Source organism: Pteropus medius, unplaced genomic scaffold (assembly GCF_902729225.1).
Source record: "Pteropus medius unplaced genomic scaffold, Ma_sr-lr_union100, whole genome shotgun sequence".
Lineage (NCBI taxonomy): Eukaryota > Metazoa > Chordata > Mammalia > Chiroptera > Pteropodidae > Pteropus > Pteropus medius.
In genome coordinates this window covers 13,677,522-13,702,015 of record NW_024340699.1, presented here as the reverse complement: position 1 = coordinate 13,702,015, position 24,494 = coordinate 13,677,522, and the positions used below count along the sequence as shown (strand labels likewise).

Here is a 24,494-nt window from a genome sequence, read left to right as displayed (position 1 = left end):
TCGAACTCAAGGGGCAAACCCAAAACAAGAAGAAAGAAAATAATAAAAATAAAGTTAACTCAGGAACCAATCAAATTTTAAGTTCTTTGAATCTTTGATTTCTTCAAAACGATTAAGAAGATGGATACACCTCCGATCAAGAAAATAAGAGTTAAGGTTCAAATAAACTACAGGCCCAACAGAAGTCATGTGTATACATATTTTTCTTATATACAAGAATATAATCAATAACCATATGACAATAGACTTGAAAATTTATAGGACATGCATGGTATCTTGGTTTGTGTTCTTCCCAAAGACCCAGAGACAAGGATTGAAGTGCAAATGATATCTTGGGTCCGTGATCTTAAGTGATACCCACTGGGGAGTGGAGAAGTGAGGCAGGGAAGGAAGCTAATAAGTTATCAAGACAGTTTTCTTCGGAGCTTAATCCCACTGGGACTCTGGGAGACAAGCAGAACACATCTCGAAGTTAGCCCACCTGCGGTATGAGGATGCTGAGGGCTTTATTCACTAACTCACCATCTATCTTTGCTTGAGGGCTGTTTCCAGGGGCATCTTCCCTCTAGTACCTCTGGCTCACCCCGTGCATGGTCCAAGTATGCTCCGGCAGCCGGCCAAAACAGCTCTGAGGCTCTGAGGCCTAGTATTGCTGCTGTTTACAGTAAGCAGCCTCTGGAGTAGAAATGAATGCCAAGGTATGACAAGGCACAGACAGCTTCTCCTCCAGGTCACTCCTGATTCCCTTCATCTACGAGTGCCCCATTCACTCTGTCCCGCCACTGATTCTCCAAAGTGGTGGCTCGTCATGATTTCTAAAAAGACTTAAAACAAGATTCCTGGGATAAACTACGGCAATGGGTCCTTCAATTTGTGCTGCAAGTGACATGTGTGGCTTCCTTCTTCCTCCACCCAATGCCTCATCTTCAGCCAGCACTTCTGTTGATCTAAACTGATTGTTGAGTGGGGTGATGTTCTTTTCTGAGAAGGCTGAGCCTCTGGTTACCATGTGCTTTGTTTCGTGCCTTTTCCTGGTTATCACCAGGCACAGAAGCCCTACCATGCAATTCAGTGACTGGAGTCCCAGACGAACTCTTTCCTGCTCCCAACATATATTAGCAATGTGGCCCCTGATGACCATCTGGGTCTATTATCCCCACCAGTGAAGTAATTCCTTTGCCTGCTGTTCTGTTGGCAGAAGGAATCCCCAAATGATCAGGTAGCAGTCACAGTTTTGGGTTAAGTGATATCCTTACTGTATGCTCCGGTAGGCAGACTTGCTCTGCCTCCATCAGTCAGATAATCCTCCTTTGTGTCTAACAATGCTGGACAAAGCTTCAGATTTGAAATCAGCGTAAGAATCAGCAGCCAAAATGGACACTACCAGGATTATCCTATTTGAATCAACATCCATTATAAACAGTCCAAACAAAGGATATGTACAAGGATGTGAAGGCTCTGAGTGACAACTGACATTTTTGTGTGTTGTGTTTTGTTTTTGTTTCTGTTTTCATCTAAGGGGTTGGACTAAGTGAGCACTATTGCCACTGGGCTCCAAATGACCACAATTCTATGATTCTTTGTTGCTATGGGGATGAGATTAAATGATTCCCAGGCACAGCATGTTCCGTTGCTAAGGTAATCACAGGCATCTTCACCCTCTCTATCAGGGCCTGCTTTGTCACAAATATTAGCCATGGGATAAAATGAGCTTGGGGCCTCAGATGCCAAGAGAGAGGAAGGAAAATCAGCTCCATGGAAGTTTTGGGAAGAAGTGCAAAATTCTACTTGCTAGCTGACTTGGTGGCCTCATGGTGACAGCCAGCAACATGGATGGCGTGATTACCGGTGTCATCAGAAAGCTAGTTCCGGAGTAGGACTCAGTGACTGCTATTTCACGGGGGCCTGGCAGTATCATGGCTACATGGCCTGCCAGGAGCCACTGGCAGATGAGGAGACCCAGAAGGCATGAGTATTCCAGAAGGTGTCAGAACCTTGCAAACTTGTAGTGCCAGTGGCGGATGGAGATTAATTAAGTAAAAGGGGGCATGAGGGAAGTTTCTGAGATGATGGACGACTGTATATCCTGACGGGGTTTTAGTTACATAGGTGTATATATTGTTCAAAACTCACCAAATTGTGCCCTTATGTTGTGTGCATTTACATAAAATGTAAATTTCATCTCAATAAAATTAACACTTCAGACTGGACAGGGAGAAGCAGCCTTGGAGAAGCACCGAACGGCCCTATGGTGCCTCTAAAATTTCTTTTCTATGGCACAGAGATAGGTCAGCATTTGCTACAGTGTGTGTCGCCTGATTTTAGAGGCAGAGCATGACGTTTGGGCTCTTGTCTCACATGCACATTGTCCACCCCTGCGCTGGCCTCTGAGGATGACCATGTCAGCCTCACCCTCCTCCCTCAGTCGCCATTCTTTGTTGCCCTCCTCTCTTCCAGGACAGGGAAGGGTGTCAGGAGGGCATAGCGTGGGAGTAGGAAAGCAGGGGTCGGGAAGCAAGGTCCTGGTCCCCATCTGGTCACTAGCCCACTGAGCACTAGCTAAACTCTCAGAGCTGCAGTTTCCCCAGGTGCCACCATGAAGGGACAAAGCACACTGGAGGTGTGCTGCACGGAGGGGAGGAGAGAGATCTGCAGGGGAGGGGACCGGAAGCTGCCCAATGATGTAAAAAATGGGCATAATGCAAAAATGTGGATAGCCAGCAGGCATGCAGGGGCTCCGTGGCTTCTATTTTGGGGGCTATCAAGAAACGAATCATGTGGGGGCATTTCAGAACAAGGTGACCAAAATCCAATTCCAGCTTCGACCCCTACATCTCAAAGTGTTCTGTGCCTAAGCTCTCTGAGCCTCAGTTTGTGCATCTGTAAAATGAGAATAACAGGAATAAAAACCCAGAAGAGGGGAGGAGGGCAGTGGAGAAGCTAGTGTAAGTGTTGAGGATGCTGTAGAATTTCCCACAGCCTGGATTTTGTGGATCGTCTCATTGTGACATCACATGACATTTTTCTGCTGCCCGTTGTTTTCCTATAATTTGGTAGTTAGATCCAGAAGCTTGATCGGACCCGGGTTGCTGTTGTTTTTTGTTTTGTTTTGTTAAGATTACTCATAGGTGATGTTGTATACAATCATATAGATGGATAGAATGTCTGGTTTTCTTATTAAAAAAAAAAGATGTCAACAGTCATTGGTGATCACTGCTTAAGGGTTCATTGGGGATTACAAAATGATAAATATTATAATTCTATTAATTCTTAATTTATTGATTCCCCCATATCAGTTATTTGATTACCCAAGAGTACTATTTAGACAAGAAAGATAAAATAAATGGTTTATTTTTCTCTCTATATACAGCTGCTTTCAACATAAATCTTCCAAAGGCGATTGATGAATATCTTTTGAGTGTGTTGTCAAGTATTTACATTTTTGCCAATCTGATAAATGAGAAATGATGTCTTGTGTGTCTCGTATATGGAATGAGATTGAGCATCTTTTCACATATTTTAGAGAACTTGCTTTTCTTTTTCTGTGACCTGTCTGTTCATATTTAGTGTTCATGTCCTCAGAGGATTTTTGTCTTCTTTAATTTTAGGAACATTTCCTGTAGTACAAATAGTTACCCTTTGTCTGTAGCATACATCGCAAATATTTTCCCCACTAAGTCATTTGCCTTTTTACTCTGATTGTGGTATTTTATGTTATGTAAATGTTTTCCATTTTCACTCAGGCAAATTTATCAATCTTTCCCACCGTCAGGTCTGAATTTCAAGTCGTAGGCAAGTTTTCACCATTCCCAGGTGTAGAGGAATCCTCCAATGTTCTCTTCTCATACTCGTGTGGCTTCATTTTTTGTTTTAAATCTCTGATTCCTTTCAAAGTATTGGGTATATGGCATGAGGAATGCATCTAGTTTTGTCTAGTTATCCCAGAATCACATATTAAAAAGTCCTTTATTCCTCTCACTGGCTTGAGATGCTGTCTTTATTGTGTACTTACTTGTTTTGCATCTGCAATTGATTGTGTCTAGATTTTCTCCCTTCTATGACTAGGCCAGTGTCTCGTTTGAATGACGGAGGCTGCATATGTGTTCCAATATATTGGAATCTGGCTGTTTTTTAGGCATTATCTAGCCATTGTAATTTGTTCTTTTCCAAATTATAATTGACTTTTTAATTTCAAAAGAAGAATACGCATGGTGTTTTTATTGAGACCATGTTAAATTTATAGATTAACCTAGGGAGAATGGGCATCTTAATGAAATTGTCTTTCTAGCTAAGAATGGGGCATGTCTATTCATTTATTTAAACTTCCCTTTTGGTCTTTCGGAAGTGTTTTTACAGTTTTTTATATGCATTTTAGATATTTTAATATTATGCTTAAGTATTTTATTTTTTTAGCATAACAGGGTCATCTTTTTATTACATCTTTATTCTTCCATTATATCTTTTAAATGGCTCTTGTTTATGTAGATTTTTGCGTGTTGATTTTAATACCTTCTTTTACAAATTTCTCTTATTTTTGTAGTAGATTTTCCATTGATTCTTTTGTATATCCTAGAAATACAATCATATCATCTAAAATTATAGTTTTATCTTTTTGTTTTTTGCTCTAATTTGCTCTCTTTTATTTCATAGTAGTGGAATAACTCCAACATAGTGTTAAAGAGTGTTAGAAAAAATGGCTTTACTTTAATGAGAAAGCTGCTAGTATTTTCTCATTAAGTAATATCCTAACTTTTTAGATGAAGTATATATATATACTTTATCATATTAAGGAAGTATCCACTAACTTCCATTTTGTACAGCAATTTTAAAGTCACAAATGGATGTTGACTTTTATTATGCCTCTTCTGCTTCTATGAAAATGGTCATACAGGTTTTCATTAGTTCTGCTTTTCAGTCTTTTTTTCCTCTTCACTTTTCAGTTTAGGAGGTTTCTATTAAGATATTCTCAAGCTCGGAGACTCTTTCCTCAGTTGTGTTCAGTCTGTTAAACACATCGAAAGCATTCTTTGTTTCTCTCACAGAGTTTTTGATCTCTAGTGTTTCTTTTTGATTCTTTGTTAGAATTTTCCATCTGTCGCCTTACATTGTCCACCTGCTCTTGCATGTTGTCTGCTTTTCCCATTAAAGCCCTCAGCATATTAACCAGTTTTTAAAAAATTCCTGGTCTGGTAATTCGAACATTCCTGCCATATCTGACTGCCATTCTGCAGCTTGTTCAGTCTTGTCAAAGTGTATTTTTTGCCTTTTAGTACGCCTTGTAATTTTTTTTGTTGAGAGGTGTATATGACGTACAATAAGTCCTCAATGTAGTTGATAGGTCCTTCGACTTTAAGCAAAATGACTAAAATGAAACCAATTTACCATAGGCTAATCGATACAAACAAGAGTTAAGTTGCTTCCGCATCTCATCAACCATTATACCAAAATGACGCTGAATGAAGCGTTGTAGTTCGAGGACCTGCTAGTCCTGGCTAGAAGAAAAGACTGCTGTGCATGTAGCTTTAGTAACGTGGTGGTAGGAAGTGCAGTCAGGGGAAGTGTCTGTAGTTCAAGTTCTCTGTCCTCTAGTGAACTCGTGCCTCTGGACTGTGAGCCTCACCAGTGCTTCTCACCGCACCCCTAGAGGGACAGCAGCCAGGGTGGCCTGGAGTTGGGGATTCCCCTCCTCCACGTGGGAGGCTAGAGCCAGCTGGAGTTGGATCTTCTGCTTCCGGGTCAGTCAGGCTTTGATAAAACCTTAGTGGGTAGGGCTCTGGTTAACTAGTTTCTCCTGAGGGCAGACCTTGTTACCAGCAGATGCTTTGGTGAGTTTCAAAATGGTTACTTTTCCGTCCCCCTGAAGGAAGCGAGGGGATTTCTGTCCCCTGGTGGAGCTCCAGGAGGTAAAACTCACAAAAGAATGGGGACCTCCTCAGAGATTGTGACTCTCACACTTGTCCACACCGAGCCTCGGAGCAGTTCATCCATTACAGTGGATGTTTGTGCTCTGGTAAGTCGTGATTCGCCGAATCTGCCTGTCTCTCCAATTTTGGGGACAGCAGCTTGCCTTGCGATCTCATATCTTTGATAAATCTAAGAAGAGTTGTTGATTTTTCAGTTTGTTCATCTTTTAGCTTGTGTGGATGGAGTGCTGTGGCTTCTAAGCTCCTTACACAATTTTTGAATATATAGTTGACTAGTTTGGATTTTGGAAATGTGAGCATACAATAGCCTTGGGGAGAATTAATCTACCTCTGGACCTGCCAGAGGAAACATTAGTTTGCTTGGAAGACAGTGCAGGCTGTAGAGAAAAGGCAGATTCTATTTAGGTCTCCGAGCCCCACATAGGTGGAGCTATGCAGGATTTTTTTAAGTAAGGGGTAAGAGATTTAGTTATTTACATTTTTCTAGAAAGAGGAGATTTTATTATGGGACATTGATTCCTCGGTTGAAGCTTGAAGGTACCATGGGTTCCTATTGAATTCTAGGACTGTATTATGTTGGCATTGTGATATTTTAACCGTGTTGTCATTGGCCGCTCATTAAATTGTTATTGTCTCAAGAAGTATGGGGCTGCCTTACCATCTGGGGGAGTTTCCATCTTTGAAGAGAGATTTGAGGCTGAACCTGTCATCTGGAGCTGCTCTCCAGGGCACTATTTCTCACAGGAATGAGTGAAAAACCCTGTTTTCTAGTTGCATTAGGGATTCCGAGTCCCGCTCTCTAAATGGAGGAGCCGCAGAAACCCATCAGCTCCCATGGAAGATGGCCCGGCTTTGGCTTTGCGAGGAGAGCAGATTTACCTTGCAGGCCACATACTCTGGATTCAAGTCACTCGTTATCTAAAAGTTTAGTTCGATAAGATACTTGACTGGATTCAACCAGTGGTTCTCAGCTTGGGGCAATTTTGCCTCTCCCATCTCCCTGGGGATATCTGGCAAAGTCCGGAGAAGTTTTTGGCAGTCACAACTGCCAAGGTTTCTACTAGCATCTGGGCGTTGCTCAACATCCCACAATGCACAGCACAGCCCCCCTACACCCAGATGTCACCAGTGCTGAGGGTGAGAAACCCTGCTTACTCAGCAGGTTACCCCTCAAGGTGGGATCGCTAGGGCACAGGTGAATGCCTGCTTATCTTTACCGCCGAATGCCAAAATGTTGCTCCATGTAGTTTTATTAATTTCCACTGTCACCAGCAATGAGTGTTTCAGGGGTTTTGTGGCTTTGCTCGTCCTCTGTGCCTCCAGTGCCAGTCCGGTGGCTTGTAATTTGCATTTCCTTCGTCATTACTGAAGTTGAGCACTTTTTTGTATCCTTAATTGTCCATTTGGATTTTCTCTTCCGGAAAATGCTTGTTCAAGTTTTTTAATCATTTTTTTTTTCTATTGTATCACATGCTTTATCCTTATTGATTTGTAGGCAATCTTAATTCTACAGATGAGTCTTCATTAGACTGATTATAGATATCTTTTCCTACTCTATGGCTAGTTCATCCATTTATGGTGTCCTTACACTTGATACAGTCATACCAATCTATTCCTTTATAGTTAATGATTTTTGTATTTTTTCTTAGAAAAGCATCTTCCCCATTCTAAAATCATAAAGCTATCCTCCTTTATCTTCTGAAAGTGACAGTTTTGCCTTTCATAGCCATGTCATAGAGTTTTGAACTCCTCTAATTCCATTTATTTTCTGTTTTATCATTTTATCCTCCAATCTTATTATCATTTTCCATTTAATTTCTTTGGGTTTAATTTGCTGTTCTTTTTCTAAAATGTTCAATACGGAAGCATAAAATAATAAACACACACACACAAAATAAAGGCAACATCTATGCAGAAAAAGAAGAAATTCTGCAAGTCAGAAAGAAAATGGAATGACATTTTTTCAAGTGCCAAAAGAAAAAAAAGAAAAACCCCCATCAACCCATAATTCTATTCCCAGTGAAAATCTTTCAGAAATGAAGGCAAACTTTTGTTTCTAGTAAAGACGGAATAACAGGAACCATATTTGCCCTTACAACTGAAAAAAAACAAAACCAGACAAAATATATGAAACAATTTGTGAGACATTGGATATCAGGAAATGGACTGTGATTCGTGAGAGCTGGGAAATAAATGAAGGAACCGTCCGATTGTCCCAGCTTCCAGCCTTGGGAGAGTTTTCAGGCTTAGGCACAAAGAGGGTAACCCAGGAGAAGGCCAGCGGATTCCCTGAGTTAAGGAGCTGGGCCTGAAGGTCCAAGGAGACCACAGTAGTTAAAGAGTTCTCAGGATAGAGTGCCAGACAGGGCCCCATATAATGTCCTAGAATATCACTTGAAGATAGCTTATAAGTTAAAATGGATACTATGAATCTAAAACAGCCACTAAAATAAAACACAGAGTTACAGCTAATAAGCCAACAAAGGGGATAAAATAGAGTTCTTATAAACTTAATGTGTCCCCCCAAAATTCATATGTTGCCACCTACCCCCCCGCCCCCGCCCAATGTGATGGTATTAGGGGTGGGGTCTTTAGGAAGTCATGAGAAGGTAGGGCCCTTATGATGGCCTTATAAAAGAGACCCCAGAGAGCTCCCTCCCGACTTCTGCCATTTTGGACACATCAGAAGACCTACCTGTGTGAACCAGGAAGCAGGCTCTTACCAGATACTGAGTCTGCTGGGGCCCTGATCTTGGACTTTTCAGCCTCCAGAACTGGGAGAAATGTTTGTTGTTTATAAGCCAGTCAGTCTATGGCATTCTGTTACAGCAGCCTAAAAGTACTGAGAAAGGAATCATAAAAAACATTCAATTAATCCAAAAGAAGTCAGGAAAAGATAAGAGAACATAGAACAAATGGGACAAATAGAAAACAAATAGCAAGATGAGAGATTTAAACCCAACCATATTAATAATCACATTAAATGTGAATGGTCTTTGGATGATTTTAAATGATACATAGAGGTAGGAGTATTATTGAAATAATAGATATTAGGCTATTCATATTTGTTACTTTGGAATATGGGGGTGGGGAATTAGCTCTCTCTATATGTTTGTATTGTTTGATTTGTTACACCATACGTGTATTATATTCTTCAAATAAATTGAAAAACATGAAAATCTATAATCAGAGCAGTTAGATTCTCTTGTCTCCAGTTTTATCCAGCACATTCAGGTAGCTATTACTGCTTATCATTTTTACTCCCATCCCCGGAAGATTAAATTTTGTCCTCTGGTGAAATGGAGAAAATAAATAAAACTCAGTGCTATCTATAGTCTAACTTGATGAAGTGGAGGGAGGTTCATGGTCGATATCACAATTTACTTCATTTGTTTGGCTGCCATTCTCTGTGACACTTTGTGTCCTCTCTTATCTCCTATGGCAGAGACTGCTGGTTATCTCTCAGTATCTGTTCTCTGCTTCTAAAGTAATAGAATCCCCAATTTTTAGCTGGAAATATTGCCCTCCAGGAATAAAGACTTCATTTTCCAGTCTTCTCTGTAGATAACAGTGGTCGTATGACTAAGACCTGTCCACTGGGATATGAGCAGAAGTGACTGCGATTCTTCTGGATTGTGCCCTTAAAAGGATGGGTATTCTATGCATTTCCTTTTTCTCTCTTACTACTGGTTGAGAGGTAGGTGTCATGTTGGCCATCTTGAACCATAGAGATGGGGGAAACACTCAAGGGGTGGTAGAGAAGTAATTTAGAAGGAGCCTAGTTTTCTAACTCCCCTCGGAGCTGTCCAGATGGGTTTATGAGACATAATTGTCTATGATTTTTAAGGCATTGTTGTTTTGGCATCTCTATTACAGCAGTTTTTGCCATGTCTTAAATAACATAGCTCCATCCATTTTTAGTTCTCCTTTCGTAATTAGAAGTGGAATGTTCCCTTTCCCATTTAAAAAAGTTTCCATGCAATCTTGACGTTAGAAGATGATAACCGTGAGAGTTTAATTTTCTCTCTCATTAGAGAAAGAAAGGAAAAACTGAATTAACAAATCTAAAGCATTGTCTTTGGAAAAAATGAACAAGTGATAAATAATTTTCTGGTTGTACTAATCAATACAAAAGAGATACCAATTCTTGGAAAGCTCTCTAAAAATAGATCTGTAAATTTGAAATTATTTAAAGTAGTAGGCATAATAAATAACTTAGTAAAAAACTTGAAAATACTCAAAGGACAAATTGGAAGAAAAATATATTACCAAAATCAGTTAAGCAGGAAGAAATAAAAGACATAAAACCCCCAAAGAATTATCTTATAAAAAAGGTTCTACACTCAGAAGGTTTACAAATTAAGCTTTTGAAAGTTTTTAAAAGAGGTCATTTGTACTGTTTATACTTCTCTAGAACACACTAAAAGGTAAAAACCTCTGTAGCTGAATCTGCAAAGGACTCAAATTCCTGATGTCCAAATCTGACCTAGGAAATAGAAACAAAAGGAAAAGCAATCCCATGTTACAAAAGAATATTACTATTTTTTCCAAAAAAAAAAAAAACAAAAAAAAAAATGAGCCAAATCTAACTGTATTTTCAAAGTTCTAATGGGTTGTTTCCAATACTAATGCAAGATAGATTCATTGATATGCAACTTACTATTTGAACATGTTCATAAATAGCAAAAATGACCATTTTAATAGAATTTTTTAAATCACATGACATTCATTGTCCCTAACCTTTCTCTCTCTCACCAAATGTCTTCAAGAATATCTATTTTAGACTGGTTGTTCAGACTCCACAGGCAATTCCAGCAACATGATAAAATAGGAAGTACAATTTATTAATGCTATTATGTAATATAGGATATCCCCAAGTTTAAGTTTTGATAACTTTAGTAGTATAAATGCTATATGCATATAAAAAGCATCATTTACATTTTAAATTTCTTTTCACGTCGACCTTCTTTGTCGTGAATTTTAAATAATAAATTTTTAATGGCAAATGAGGGGGAAACCACGTAAAAGAGTAGCTAATCAAAATAAACAGAATCTACAGAAAAATATTAATTAATTATACCCCTGAAAATAAGTGAAGACCACCCAAATTAGAACAGGCAAAAGCTATTTATTCAGAGATCGCTATAGCATAGGAATCAATCACTGTCATACGTTTTGGCAGAGACTCAAAGGTTGGCAGAGGAATGTTAAAAGCTTTACAGTGGAAAAAATGCAGAGCTTCTGGTCGGCCCTTGCTGGAGGCTGTTGGCATAAGGAAGCCAGAGGCCAGCTAACTAGAAAAGGGGTGTCCTGTGTGATGTGTTAGGGGTGCATATTTGATTTTCTCTGGTTGGTCCTAACTTAGAAGTGGGAACAAAAATTAGAGAAGTTGTCAGTTATTGATCAAGTCTGGATCATTTGGGGCCGACTGTTTCATAAGTTATTGTTTAGCTTCCTGGACTGTGACTAGAGATAGCCATCCGGCTCCCCGGGGCTGTTTGTTGTAGATAAGGCCTTGTTTCCGGGTAGGTTGCGGCAATGGTAGGTCAGAGTCCTGTTTGTATACGTGGTCTGGCGACTGTGTTCGTATAGTCAGTATAGCATAACTTCGTGATTGCCTTAATCTGTCATGAGCCGCAGACATATTTACGTAGAGGCCCCCTGAGACCTGGGAATTATTTCAAGGATTCCCCCAGAGTGAAAATACTGAGAAGGGCTGCCTCTGATTCTTCATCTAGGAAATGGGGATAACGATCCCTATTTCGGGGATTATCGTGCGGCCCGAAGGATAGACCTTAAAAAAAAAAGTCCTCCCCCCTCACTCCCCCAGTCAGTAGACTTTCTGGTACGCGTCCTACAGCCTGGCCCAGGTTGGGCGGCCAACGCTGGGGTGGCCATAAGCCGCCCCTCAAGACGGCGCAGGGCTGGGGTCGGGTCAGACCCGGCGGGACGCCGGCCCGTGGGGAGGGGTGCGTTCGCCAACAGCCCGCCGGGCCACCATGGCCGCCAGGGGCTCGTCTTGCGCCAGCCCACGCCGCCACGCCGCCACGCCACGCCCGCAGGCACAACGGCCGCCACCGTGGCCGGAAGTGCGTCGCGGCTGACCGGAACCACCTCGCCGCGGAGACTCCCGGGAGTTGTAGTTCCGCCCAATGCAGGGACACCTACGCAGCGTTGGGAGGACTCTGGGTGCGATCTGCGTGCTTCCGGACCGCAGGCCGGGCTCGGGCAGCTAGCACCGGGAACCTGGTTCGTCTGAGGTGGCCGCTGCACCTCGGGCTCCGCGCCGGCCTGTCGAGCGGGCTCGTGCGGTGACCTGCACGCTGCGGAGCCGGGCGGCCGCTGGGAGGGGTGCCCCGCGCGGGGGTCTGGTGGGAGGCTCCGTCTGACGTCTTTGGCAGAGGGTCAGGGTTCCTGTCTGGTGTGGGGCGGGGGCCACCTGCCGGCCAGGTCTCACCGCTTCTCTGTCCTCCTGCAGCTCGGCGTCATCGGAGTCCACCATCCGCAGGGGATCCAGTGACAGCCTTGGCGCCGGTGAGCGGGGGGTCAGCTTTCCCCTGAACGGTCACCCCTCTTTCCCAACGGTGGATTCGTTTTCTTCCCTTGACCCAGAGCTTCTCTGCCCAGCCAGGCCCCTGAACCCCGCTCAGGCGTCCTGGCCTCCTTTGGGCGGGAGGGATTGCTGAGGAAAGCCCCCCTCCCACCCCCTCCCGCCTCCCCACTCCCCGTGGACCTCACATCACAACCAACGGTAGGCTCTGAGCTATGAGGGCAACGAAGGAAGGCCGTGAGAGGATCGTTATTTCGGGGATCTCCAGTGTTTGTCTTCATCGGACAAACCTTTAGTGAATGTCTGGATCAGGTCCCAGGGAAGCACCTGGTCCCATCCTTGGCCGGGGTCCTGTGGCGATGTTGGTCACGTGAGCAGATAAGTGCCCTCACGTGTGGATGTCCCCGTAGTTACCGTTACTGGGTGAATGGACACCCAGGGAGGGCGGTCAGTTCCTACTGGGGAAGGGTGACTAAAGATCAGACTTAAAGAGAAGTCAGGTCTCTGTAGGTGCAAAGGGGCAAAAGGGTGTGCCAGAGGAGGGGGACAGCACATGCAAAGGTGAGGAGCATCACACAAGCGGGTGCTGCTGGATGTGGCGTCGTAGAGGAGCTTCTGGGAGGTGAGGCTGGAGGTGGCTCAGGGAGCAGATCAAGGTAGGTTAGGGGGTGCAGCCTGGGTCCTGATGGTGCCTGAAGCGTTTTAAGCGAGGCAGCCACATGGTTATATTTGTCCTTGAGTCAGAATATGCCAGCAGTGAGTAGAGTTGATGGCGGCCGAAACAAAGTGGCGAGCAAAGTGAGTGGCGGATGTACCTCAGATGTGAGTATGTGGCAGCGGGCCTGGGTACGGGAAGCCGGGGCAGCGTGAGCGCACCTGTTTGCAGATAGATGAAGAGGGGAGGCGGTGGAGACAGTTTAGTGTAGACTGTTCTTTCACGGCAGTGGCGAAGGTGGGAAGTGATGCCGAGATGATGGATTTGTCTTTCGTTGATGTTTTCTTGTTCAAGATGGAATGGACTTGAGCTGGGGGGAAAAAACAAAACCAGTGCTCTAATTTTAAATCTTCACAAGGCCCAACGTATCAATGTTTTCCCATTGTGACTTGAACTCGGGTCTTATTAAAGGAGATTTTCCCTGTGACAGTTCATAATTTTTTTTTTTTTTTACTGTTTTTACTTAGTAATATTAGAAAATATCTCAGATGCCTAGGAAGTAAAACAAGAAACCTTTGTACCCATCATCCAGATTGAGCAAATGTTAAAGTTTATTTGCTTCAGATTTTCTAAAGAACTGAAACCTTATACATATCGTATGGACCCCTTTTGCATCCTACCTGTTCCATTTTCCTTCCTCTCTCTCTGGGCTCACAACTCCTAAAATTGCTATATATTCTTCTTTGTTTTTTGTTTACTTAACAAAATGTTAAGTAAACAAAATGTATATAGCTATAAACAATGTATATGACTTGTGTGTTCATACATTTGCCTGTGTTTCTTTTGGATTGGCTTCTTCTTGATTATCTTTAGTATTTTTCATATATTCCTAGATTCAAATCCATTTTGGCTTTTGCACATCGCAAAAAATCTTGAACAGAATTTGATGGTGTCTGGTGTTTCTTCTGTGGGTATATTTTTTAGCATTAAGTCATTTGTAGTTGTCTAATAATTTTTAAAAATCTCTACTGAAATTGTCTCCTTTTTCATATCTAAAAATTATGTGTATTTGCCTTCTCTTGTTTTCTTGATCAGTCATACCTGAAGTCAGTCTATATTTTATTTTTAAATACAAGCCAATTAGTTTATTGGTTTTAATAATTCCTTTCCAAAAATTGATTTTAGTTTTCTCTTTTTAAATTTTTGTTGGGGCACAATTTCAGACTTAAAGTTGCAATAGTAGAATAATACAAAGAATTCCTGAATACCTTTCATCTAAATTCCCCAAATATTAACATTTTACATTTTTATGGGGGGGTGGGGGGATGTCAAGGAATTTCAAGGCCAGTTAAGGAAAAAGCTATAACCATGAGGTGACAGGAGCACATGGAAGCTTTATTTAGGAATTTACATGGGGAGGGGGCATGTCTCTGGAAGCACGAGACCACCAGGGCCCATTTCCCAGAGCGTGGAGGACAAGGGAACCCCTAGGCATCTCTGGGTCAGAGCCTCTTAGGGGTAGGCAAAGCAGGCGGGCTGTAGATGACTACAGATCTGCTTAGCTTTGGGCTGTGTTGAAAACACTTGCATGTTGACATTTCAGTGTGCTGCTGCTGGCCTTCTGAGCTAACAGTCTCAGGCAGCTGAGAAGAAATAAACAACCCAGGGATCACTGTGCATAACCATCTTTGGCTCATTTACACAACAGCTTGCTTTATCCTCCTTTTCCTCCCCCCTCCGTACGTGTGTGTGTGGCTCCTTCAGTGTGCATTTCCCCGAGACAAGGACCTTTCTGTCACACCATCACAGTATAATGATCAAAATCAAAATACTAGCGTTGATAACGTACCATTGTCTAAGCCGCACGTCTTACTCAGATTTCACTAATCATCTCCATAATACCCTTTCTAGCTAAAGAAATCTCAGCTCATGCATTGCTGTTTTTCTTACATCTCTTTGGTTCCCCAGTATTTCATTATCTTCAATAACATTGACGTTTTTGAAGAGTACAGGCCAGTTATGATAGAACAATCCTAGATTCAGGTAATACATTGGTGGCAGGATTTTTTTTATCTCCTTTCTTTCTTTGATTTCTTCTTTTTAAATCTCTGCTCATACTTGTTTACGTTTTCTAGATTTACTCTCTTTTCCTATTTTTCAATTTTTATTTAATGCTTATCTTAGGGCTATAATTTTCCTTTAAGTGTGTGTTTGTAATTATCCACCAACTTTGATATGTAGTATTTTGCTGTCATCACAAACATTTTCATGTCCTTTTTACAATTTTCTAGTTTTATTGATTTTTGGTTTAGAGGGTGGCATCTATGCAATATGGAGGTTTATTTTTTAGCTTATTTCTCAATTTTTATAACTATCTCAGATGTGCCGAGAAAGAATGTATATTCTCTAATTATCAAGTATATTCTTCTGTCTGATCCAATAGATCAATCTTTTGTCATTCAAATGTTATACATCCTTACTCCGTTTTTTGTATCCTAGATTTTCATTTCTAAAACTGTATCCTGAAATCTTACTGCAGTAGAGGATTTGCCAGCTTCTCCTTGTTGCGTCAGTATTTATGTGCGTTTGAGCTGCGTATGCATCGTCGACATTCTTTGGCGACACAGACCTAAGATCGGGTTGGCTCCTGGTCCTTGCTTTGTCTGTTCATCATGGGTTGCTCTTTCTTGCTTTTTGTATGTTTCGTATTTTGTTTATCAAACGTCAGACATTGTGTGTCGGCAAAAAGAGACTTCTCCTTGGCTGTCACTGTGTGGAAGCTGGGGGGAGGGGGAGAGTTGGGGGCAGGGCAGGAGGTTGGTTGCGATGAGACTGGTCAAGAGTTGAACTGGCTGGCATTTGTTGTTGCTATGGTTACCATCAGGCCACCGCTGGCTTTGCATTTCTCTGGCATCACTGTGCAGACAGTGGGCCGATAGCTGTTGCTCCCTCTGCTGCTGGCCTAACCCACTTTGACTCTCTTGGTTCCGATGCTCTGGCTTGCTCCTCAGTGCTGGCTAGTCTGGTGGTAGAGGGCAGGGTGCTCTTTCTTTCTCAGCCCTAGGAGGGCCCTGGGTCCCTGAGTGTCAGGGCTGGGGCTGTCGAGGACGCTGCTCAGCCCCTGTGGTAGGAGGATCTAGAAGCGTGAGTCCAGGACACATGCCCGCCCCGCTCCTTTTCCCTGCCAGGTGCAGTAGGTCCCCAGTAGGTCTTACCTGGGCTCCGGGAGCAGCAGGGTTTGCAGCCCATCCCCCAGCAGCGTCAGAGAAATTTCTGGAAGGATGAGGCTTCCCACAGTGGCAGCCATTCCCCTCCTCCAGACTGTCACTGCCCGGGGAGTCGTCTCTGGTCACCTCTCCAGCCCTTCTCTTTCTGCTGAGCACTCAGTGGCGGTCTGGGTTGGTTCTCTGTGTCACACATTACTACAAATGTAGAGATTTAAAGCAGTAGCCGCCGGCTCACAGTTCTGCCGGCCAGAGGTCAGGGACCATCCAGGAGTTGGGTTAGGGGAAGGTTTGCTAGGAGGACCGGGGTCCCCTGCTTCAGAGTGTGAGAGGACGAACAAGGAGAGAAGGGATCGAAGTAACCAGAAGGTGACCCCAGCCACCCGTATCTCTGCACTCGGCGCCCTTCCTCTCATTCTCCACTGATTTCAGCCCATCCCATCGCACCGTCACCCCCCATACCTCACTTCCAGTGATGCGCAACCCTCTCGTTTATCAAGGCACGGAAGTTGCTTTCTTAAGAGTATTTTGTTTTTCCTTCTCATGGTAAGAAAACGGGTATGAGAGAGGTGTTCAGAGCCACCCAGCTTACTAGAGGCTGAGCCAGCACTAGCCCCGCGGCTCCTGTCCCCAGGCGGAGGTGTCCCCCTGTGTGCCATAGTTCATCACTGACACCCGCCCCTTCCCACCTTGCAGATTCCTCTCCTGAGTCCAGGGGAAGGACTCTGATGGGAGGTCATGGCGAGAAACCCCAGTAAGATGATATGTGTGTATTCTTATGAAATACTTAAATATTAAACAGTGAGCATGTCTGTTTTAAAAAGTAGGAAGCTGAAACTTATTGGATTTCGTTAAGCAATGTCACCATAAAAATAAATAAATGAATTTTTTTTAAGAAGTAGAAAATGGCACTATGTAAAAACAAACCCCAAAAATCCTACGATGCGAGAGTAACATTTGTTAACATTTTGTGTGTTTTCTACAGAAGTTTTCTTTATATGATTATAAAATCCCATTCCATGGGCTGAAGTTGATATATACAAACAGGAAATGGAGTAAAGTGTCTCCAGCTACTGTTTTTGACCCACGCTGGAGGGTCTGCCTTCCCGTATTAGCTTCCTGGGGCTGAGTAACACAGTACTACCAGCTGAGTGGCTTAAACAACAGAAATTTAATCTCTCGTGGTTCTGGAGGCCAAAAGTCCAAGATCAAGGTGTCACAGGGTATGTTCCGGTCTGAGGCTGAGGGAGGATCTGCTCCAGGCCCCTCCCCGGCTTCTGGAGGTTTATTGTCGTTCCTTGGTTTCTGCTGCGTCACCCCGATCTCTGCCTTCGTCTTCAAGTGACATTCTCCCTGTGCGTGTCTCTGCATCCACAGTTCCCCGTTTTATAAGGACACAGTCACATTGGATTAGGGCCCACCCTCCTGGCCTCATTTTAGCTTGATCATCTGCAAAGACTATTTCTAAATAAGGTCATACCGAGGTACTGAGGGCTATGACTTCAGTATATCTTCTGGGGACACAATTCGACCCACCAGATGTCCTGACCAGGAGGATGGTGTCTCAGGGAAGCCACAGCTGTCCAGTCACTTCAGGTTATAAGAAAGAACAGTTCCCTGACATGCTCCGTCTGGAGCACGCTTCACCCTCACATCCAGTTCCAGCTTCTCCCTTCCCCCACCCCACATCACGGAGCTGCAGGTGTGGAACCACCCCGGGGGACGGGCCTGTGACGTGTTGCGTCTCTGCTCCTCCTGGCTCTCCTCCTCATTGGATTTCTTCTCCCTCCTCCAGGGTTAGGGTACGAGCTGGGGAAGTACAGTCAGGCGCCACTTAACGATGGGGACGCATCCTGAGAAACGTGTCATTACCTGATTTGGCGGTAGCGTGAACATCGCAGGGTGCATGCGCACACACCTAGCCGGCACGGCCTGCCTCATGCCGAGGCCGTGTGCCGAGCCTGTGACCCCCTGGGCTGCACTGTAGCCTGTGCGGCACGTTCCTGTGCAAAACAGCTCGAGATGAAATCAAAAGGAGATGTCCGAGGATGATGCTGGCGTAACCTGACATCCTATTTTACAGCAAACTTTTCCTTATAAATAGAGTGCACTCTAGAGTAACAATAGAAACTATAGTATAATACGTAAACCAGCAACGCTGGCCTCTGTCGCCGTTGCCAAGTAGGCTCTGTGCGTAGTTGTATGTCCTGTACTTTCACACGACTGGCAGTGCAGTGGCTGGTTTACCCCAGCGTCACACAGACACACGAGTGACGCAGTGCCCTACAACAGGACTTTTAGGCCCCATCATATTCTCTGGGGCCCCGTCACGTATGCAGTCCACTGTTGACCAAAACGTCGTCACGTGGCGCGTGGCTGTAGAGGAAGCAGCACAGATCTCTCCTTGCTCGGTGCCGTTTGTCGCTCTCACCGCCGAATGCTGGCTGACCTGCATTACGTAGGAGGCCACGCGATGGCTCTTTTTCGGGCGGACAACCTGGGCCAGCCCCCAGCTCCTGGCTCAGTGGTCCCGCCTGTCAGGGCGGCATTCTTCGCCGAGTACGCAGTCTGCTGGGTCAATGTCCTTGCTGTAGGTAAGGCTCAAGCTCGCTTACCTTCCCCGCCATCCATTTGGCCCCCCGCCCCCCATGGAACTTTTCCATCCTTGTGCCAAATGCAGGCAGCGCAGGTGCCTCCCACTCCCGGCCCCTCTCCTCACTGGGCCTCCATGGCAGCCTTAGCCAGGCTCTAACTTCCGAATTCTTCAGCCGTGAACCTGAGTCCTGTTTCTGGGTCCCCCGTGCCCTACACTCTCTCATGCTCCCTTCTGGTGAACTACTGGGCACCTAAGAGTTTCTGTAGGCGGACACACACTCAGCCTGGGGGCACAAGAGCGGTTCCCCCTTTTTGCAGGCTCCCTGGAGTCTCCATGAACAGTTAGTTGTCTTGGAGCCCCCCTGTCTGGCTTGGGGAAGAAAACCCCACACTACACGCCTCCAGCAGCTGGTTCTCCTCCGATTATTTCCATCTCTCGAAGGAAAGAATCTGTTGAAGTGTGTCTAGCAGCTTCTCCTTAGAACTTGGGGTGTTTGCGGTTTAGCTAACACTCCAAGGCACCTGGGAAAATCTCATCCAGCATCCCGTTATCATCTGGCTTTGTTCAGTCACTGGTATGCTGGGAGATCTTTCCGTGTCAGATATCTCTCTTCTGTCATCATTAAAGTTGATTTCATAGCTTGGTATGCTTTAATTGTATCATAATTTACTAACCAATCTTTTATTTTTAAGCACTTATGTAGTCTCCAGTTTTTTAAAAAGCACCTCCACAATTCTTCACAGAGTTTGTGTAATTCCAGAGTTTTAGCGTCTCTGCAGACCCCTTGGCTCGAACTCCAGTGTCTCTGTCCTCAGTAGGAACATCCCTAAGACCCACCTCGTGTCTGTTCAGGAGAGAGCTAGATGTGGGGTCTGGCTGACGATACCGGCCGCGGTAAATTTGCTTCTGAACATCCGTGTCCCTGTTCCCTTGGAAAATGAGGAAAGGAGGAGGAAGGCTCAAGAGAAGCCATCAGATCTTGTCTCGTTTTGGGAAGTGGCACAGCCAGGCTGGGAGTACTACCCGGGCAGAGATGGGCTGAGCATGGCCAGCACAGTTCTTAATAAAAGTTACTGTTGACAAGTCACAGCTTTGAGAGGAGACACAAACAAAATTTAGCAGGATCCTGAGGGAGTTGAGGGCCCCGGGTTAATAAACTTCCATTTGCCTTCGCTAAGCTCCATGTAAGGGACTCTGCCCTCAAAGACCCGTTTTATATTTTCCTGTGAATTTCCCCAACGCCAGGGGTAGGACTGGTGATGGGAGCTTTGGGTTAGAAGATTAGTAGGCGATAGATATTTTTAAAATAACTTTTCAGGACTGATCAAATACAAAATGCCTGTTCGTCATAGAAAAGTTTAGAAAATTCATCAAAGTACAAAGAAAAAAAATTTAAATGGTCATTATCCAACTCCCTACAGCTAGCTACTGCTACCATTTTATCTTTCGTCATTTCAGAGATGATTCTGTATGAGCGTGTGTGCACGCGCGCGTGTGTTAGATCAGACGGTGTTCAACCACCTTTTTCGGTTATCGGTATCTATTAATAGTTTTCTGTGATTTCATTTCACCGCATAATGTTTCTTTCCCTTTGATGCGGCATATTCGTTTCCCTAGTCCTCTGTAGTTGGATATTTACTTGTATTTTTTCAGTCTTGCTAAATTTGTAATAAATATCTTGGCCACTAAATCTTTGCCCAAACTCATGACTTTGTTCAGAATAAATTTCTGTTAAGTTCCTGGGTTATGGTGGATATGGAGTAGGAGACTGCTCATTACTGAGCCACAGAGATATATATATACCTATTAAGTAGGAAAAAAAAAAAAACAACCCAAGTTCAAGCCTCTAGGCTGGGTCCCCATCACGTTCTAACATCTGGGGTCCTTGGAGGAACCTCTGCCTCGCCTGTGCCTGGGGTGGTGCAGCTGCTGATTCTGAGGCTCACGTCCTCTCCCCCACCCCAATCTCTGCCTCCACAGGTGTCTGCTTTTCCCAGACCAGCCAGGAAGGACCATGTGCCAGGTGAGTGTGGTGTTTCTTTATACTGCGCTTTGTTTTACTGCAGATTTCAGGTTGCTTATAAGAATGCATCCAATAAAAGAAAATGCACACAAATCAGGATCAGGGAAAACAAGCGAATGGAAGATCAGAGCCACGGGAAGGGCGGAGTGGATACGCTACAGAGGCTGCTGGGTTATTAGCTGTCCTGTAAATTTTAAGTCTGATATTCCTGGCACCGTAAAATGACAGATTCCATCCAATATCTGACTTGTGTTGTGTGTCTGGGACAAGCATGTCACCTTAACGGCAAGTCTTTTCCAGTATAAGCAGTGGATGTTAGGCCAGGGCAGAAATCTATGATTACAGCTGTTTAGGGAATCAAATACTCAGACCTACAAACACAGCCTTGTTATGATTCGGGCTGACCTAGAAAAAACACTGCATTATCTGGAGGAACAAATGAATAGTATGTTCTTCAAATGATCTGCACAGTACTTTTGACACAGAAGGAGAGCGAACAGCTCACTGTTTCAGTCTTTGCCAGGGGCAATGAGGGGGTGGTGATGGTGGGACGATGGCCCAGGCTCGCCCGGCCTTGTCAAGTTCAAGGTGGCAGCCGCCTTTTCCCTTTACAGGACTTACACCTCATCCATCTGCCCTTGGCCTCCTTGGAGCCCTTTCTCGGTCATCATTATCTTTCTTCAGACATCAGTGACATCGTTGTTTGCCATCAGCCTGTCTGCATTCTCATGTACCTCTATTCTCTCCCTACCCTGGTCTTTAGGGACACGTGAACGCCAAGTGCACTGGCAGAACCCTTGAAGTTATGAGAGCCAGAAACCCAGCTAGAGCGAGTGTAGGACAGACAGAATCTAGGCAGTACCCCACACTGTGGGGAGAGCAGGTGTGCAGCTGGGACTCGGAGCTCCGAGTCACAGAGAGGACCCCAGATGTTGTCAGGAGTCTTTCTTGTCCCTTGTCCCTGTTTCTGGGACTTCCTTCTGTCATACTGACTTCACGTGACCCGAAATAGAATGCCCAAATAGCTCCCACAGCTCACATTACAAATTTTGCCATAGAAAGGGACCGAGGCTCCTTAAATAGAGCCAGTTTGCAAGATCTTTGGGAAAGATTTCGATTGGCCCAGCCTAGTTTGGGGTGGGGCCGAGGGGCTGGGTCTCTGCTTGGGCTGCAGGGAGGGAGAGCGTGAGTCCCACGGAAGACGAGGCCTCGTGGACACACGTTGGAGCTGTCCACTCCAGGAAGAGGAGCAGTCACAGGGTCTTAGTTCCTAGCTCGGAGACCTGTCTGAATGGGAGTGTTTATGCTTAATAAAGCCAGGCCTATCTGGGGGTTCAATACCAGAAACATCTGGGGACAGGACAGGTATGAGAGGCTGAAAACAAGGTGGTGACCACACAGCCTTCTCAGAAGAGAGAGCTGGCTGCGACAGGAGGCTGTCAGACCTGGATGTGAAGCTGGAAGTTTCGTTTGGTGTTGTTGGGAAGCTTTTGTTTTGTAGGAAACCAAGTCTCATTGGGACTCTCCCTCCGTTAGGGCTGTCTGCAATAAAGATGACAATAAAAGCATTCAGACTCCATCTGTTGAGCACTTATGTTCCCGTCTCTGTGTGTTTCATCTATCGTTTCATGAATAAACCTGTGAGCTAGATGTTAGGAATTCCTCCTCCCATTTTACTGATGAACAGACAGACAGAGACCCGGGCCCTTAATGATTGTGCTAAACTGCAGTCATATCTACCAAATCCATGTCCCCAGCAAGAGAATCCGGTAGCATTTCTGCATCGCTGACCTGCACTCTCCAACACAGCGGCCGTCGGCCACTGGCGGATCCTGAGCACCTGCAGTGTCGTTAGGGTGGCTGTGGACCTGAATTTTTAATTTACACTTAGATTTTAAAACTGAATCAGTAGTATGTTTTTTTCATTAAACATAACTTCATGGCTTTTATAGGACTAAATTTCACCAAATGGAATTGAAGATAAAGTGTCCGAAGTGAGATATACTGTTAAGTGGCAAATACACGCCAGGTTTTGAAGATGTGGCGTGAAAAAAATATATATATTAGTGATTTAAAAATGATTATATGTTTAAATGATAATATTTTTGATGTAGTAGGTTAAACAAGAGGTATCATTAAAATTAATGTATTTCATTTTTTACTTTTTAAAAAAGTATGGCTACCAGAATTTATTTTTGAAACCACTTTATCAAGGTATGATTGACATACAAATCTCTGTATATATTTAATTAGACATCTTGATGAGTTTACAGATAAGTGTGTACCCATGAAACCATCACCACAATCAAAGCCATAAACTTCCATCACACCCAAGTTTCCTCCCATCTTGCTTTTTAAAAATACATATTTTTTCTTTTGTGGTAAGAGCATGTAACAAAAGATCTGCCCTTTTAGCAAAAATTTAAGTACACTCTACAATATTGCTAACTACAAGCCCTACGTTGTGCAGTAGCTCTCCAGGACTTACATCACACCTCCTCCAAGCCCCTGGTAGCCACTGTGCTACTCCCTAGTGCTATGAATTTGACTATTTTAGATTCTTCATAAAAGTGGGATCATGCAGTATTTGCCCTTCTGTGTCTGGCTTATTTATCTTAGCATAATGTTCTCCAGCTCCATGAATGTCACAAATACTGTGATTTCCTTCTTTCTCGTGGCTGAATAATATCCCATTGTGTGTACATACCACATTTTCTTTATCCATTCACACACTGATGGACAAATAGGGTGTCTACATCTCTTGGCTGTTGTGAATAATGCTGTAATGAACATGGACGTGCAGATGTGTCTTCAGGATCCTGCACTCAATAAGACTGTCATCTGCAGAGATGCATTTGCTTCTTTATGATTTGGACGCCTTTTGTCTCTTTGTCTTGCCTAGTTCTGGCTGGACATCAGTACTGTGTGAATAGAAGAGGCATATTTTCCTTCGCCATGAGATTTATAATGCTTTCATGTTGCTACCTAATATATTTTTGTTTCAACATGAAGAACTTGCTTTAGTATTTTTTGTAAGGCAGGTTAAGTAGTGTTGAACTCCCTCTGTTTTTGCTTGTCTGGGAAAATCTTTCTCCTTCATTTTTAAAGGAAAGTTTTACCAGGTGTAATATTCTCGGTTAGCAGTTTTGTTTTTGTTTTTCCTGTACTTTGAATATATCATCCCAACCTCTCCTGGTCTGTGAGGTTTCTGCTGAATAAGCCACTCATAGTCTCACGGGGGTTCCCTTACATATGACAACTTGTTTCTCTTTTGCTGTTTTCAAAATTTTCTGTCTTTGATATTTAACAATTTAATTATAATGTGTCTCAGTATAGACCTCTTCTTTGAGTTCAACTTATTTGGGGATATTTGGAAATCATGAACGTGGATTTCCATTTCCCTCCCTAGATTTGGAACGTATTCAGCCATTATTTCCTTAAATAAGCTCTCTTCTTTCTCTCTTCTCCTCTGGGACTCCAGTTATGCGTGTATTGGTTCTTTTGTTGATGTTCTATAAATAC

General features: G+C 43.8%; 1 long non-coding RNA gene across 1 annotated transcript; it reads left to right on the top strand.

Annotated features, from left to right (window-relative positions):
- Nucleotides 1-12,054: 12,054 nt before the first annotated feature.
- On the top strand, nucleotides 12,055-22,566 carry LOC120615486 (uncharacterized). The gene is made up of 4 exons (XR_005656287.1): nucleotides 12,055-12,173; nucleotides 12,403-12,458; nucleotides 20,930-20,972; nucleotides 21,587-22,566. It is a non-coding gene; the product is annotated as an uncharacterized LOC120615486 (long non-coding RNA).
- Nucleotides 22,567-24,494: the final 1,928 nt, after the last annotated feature.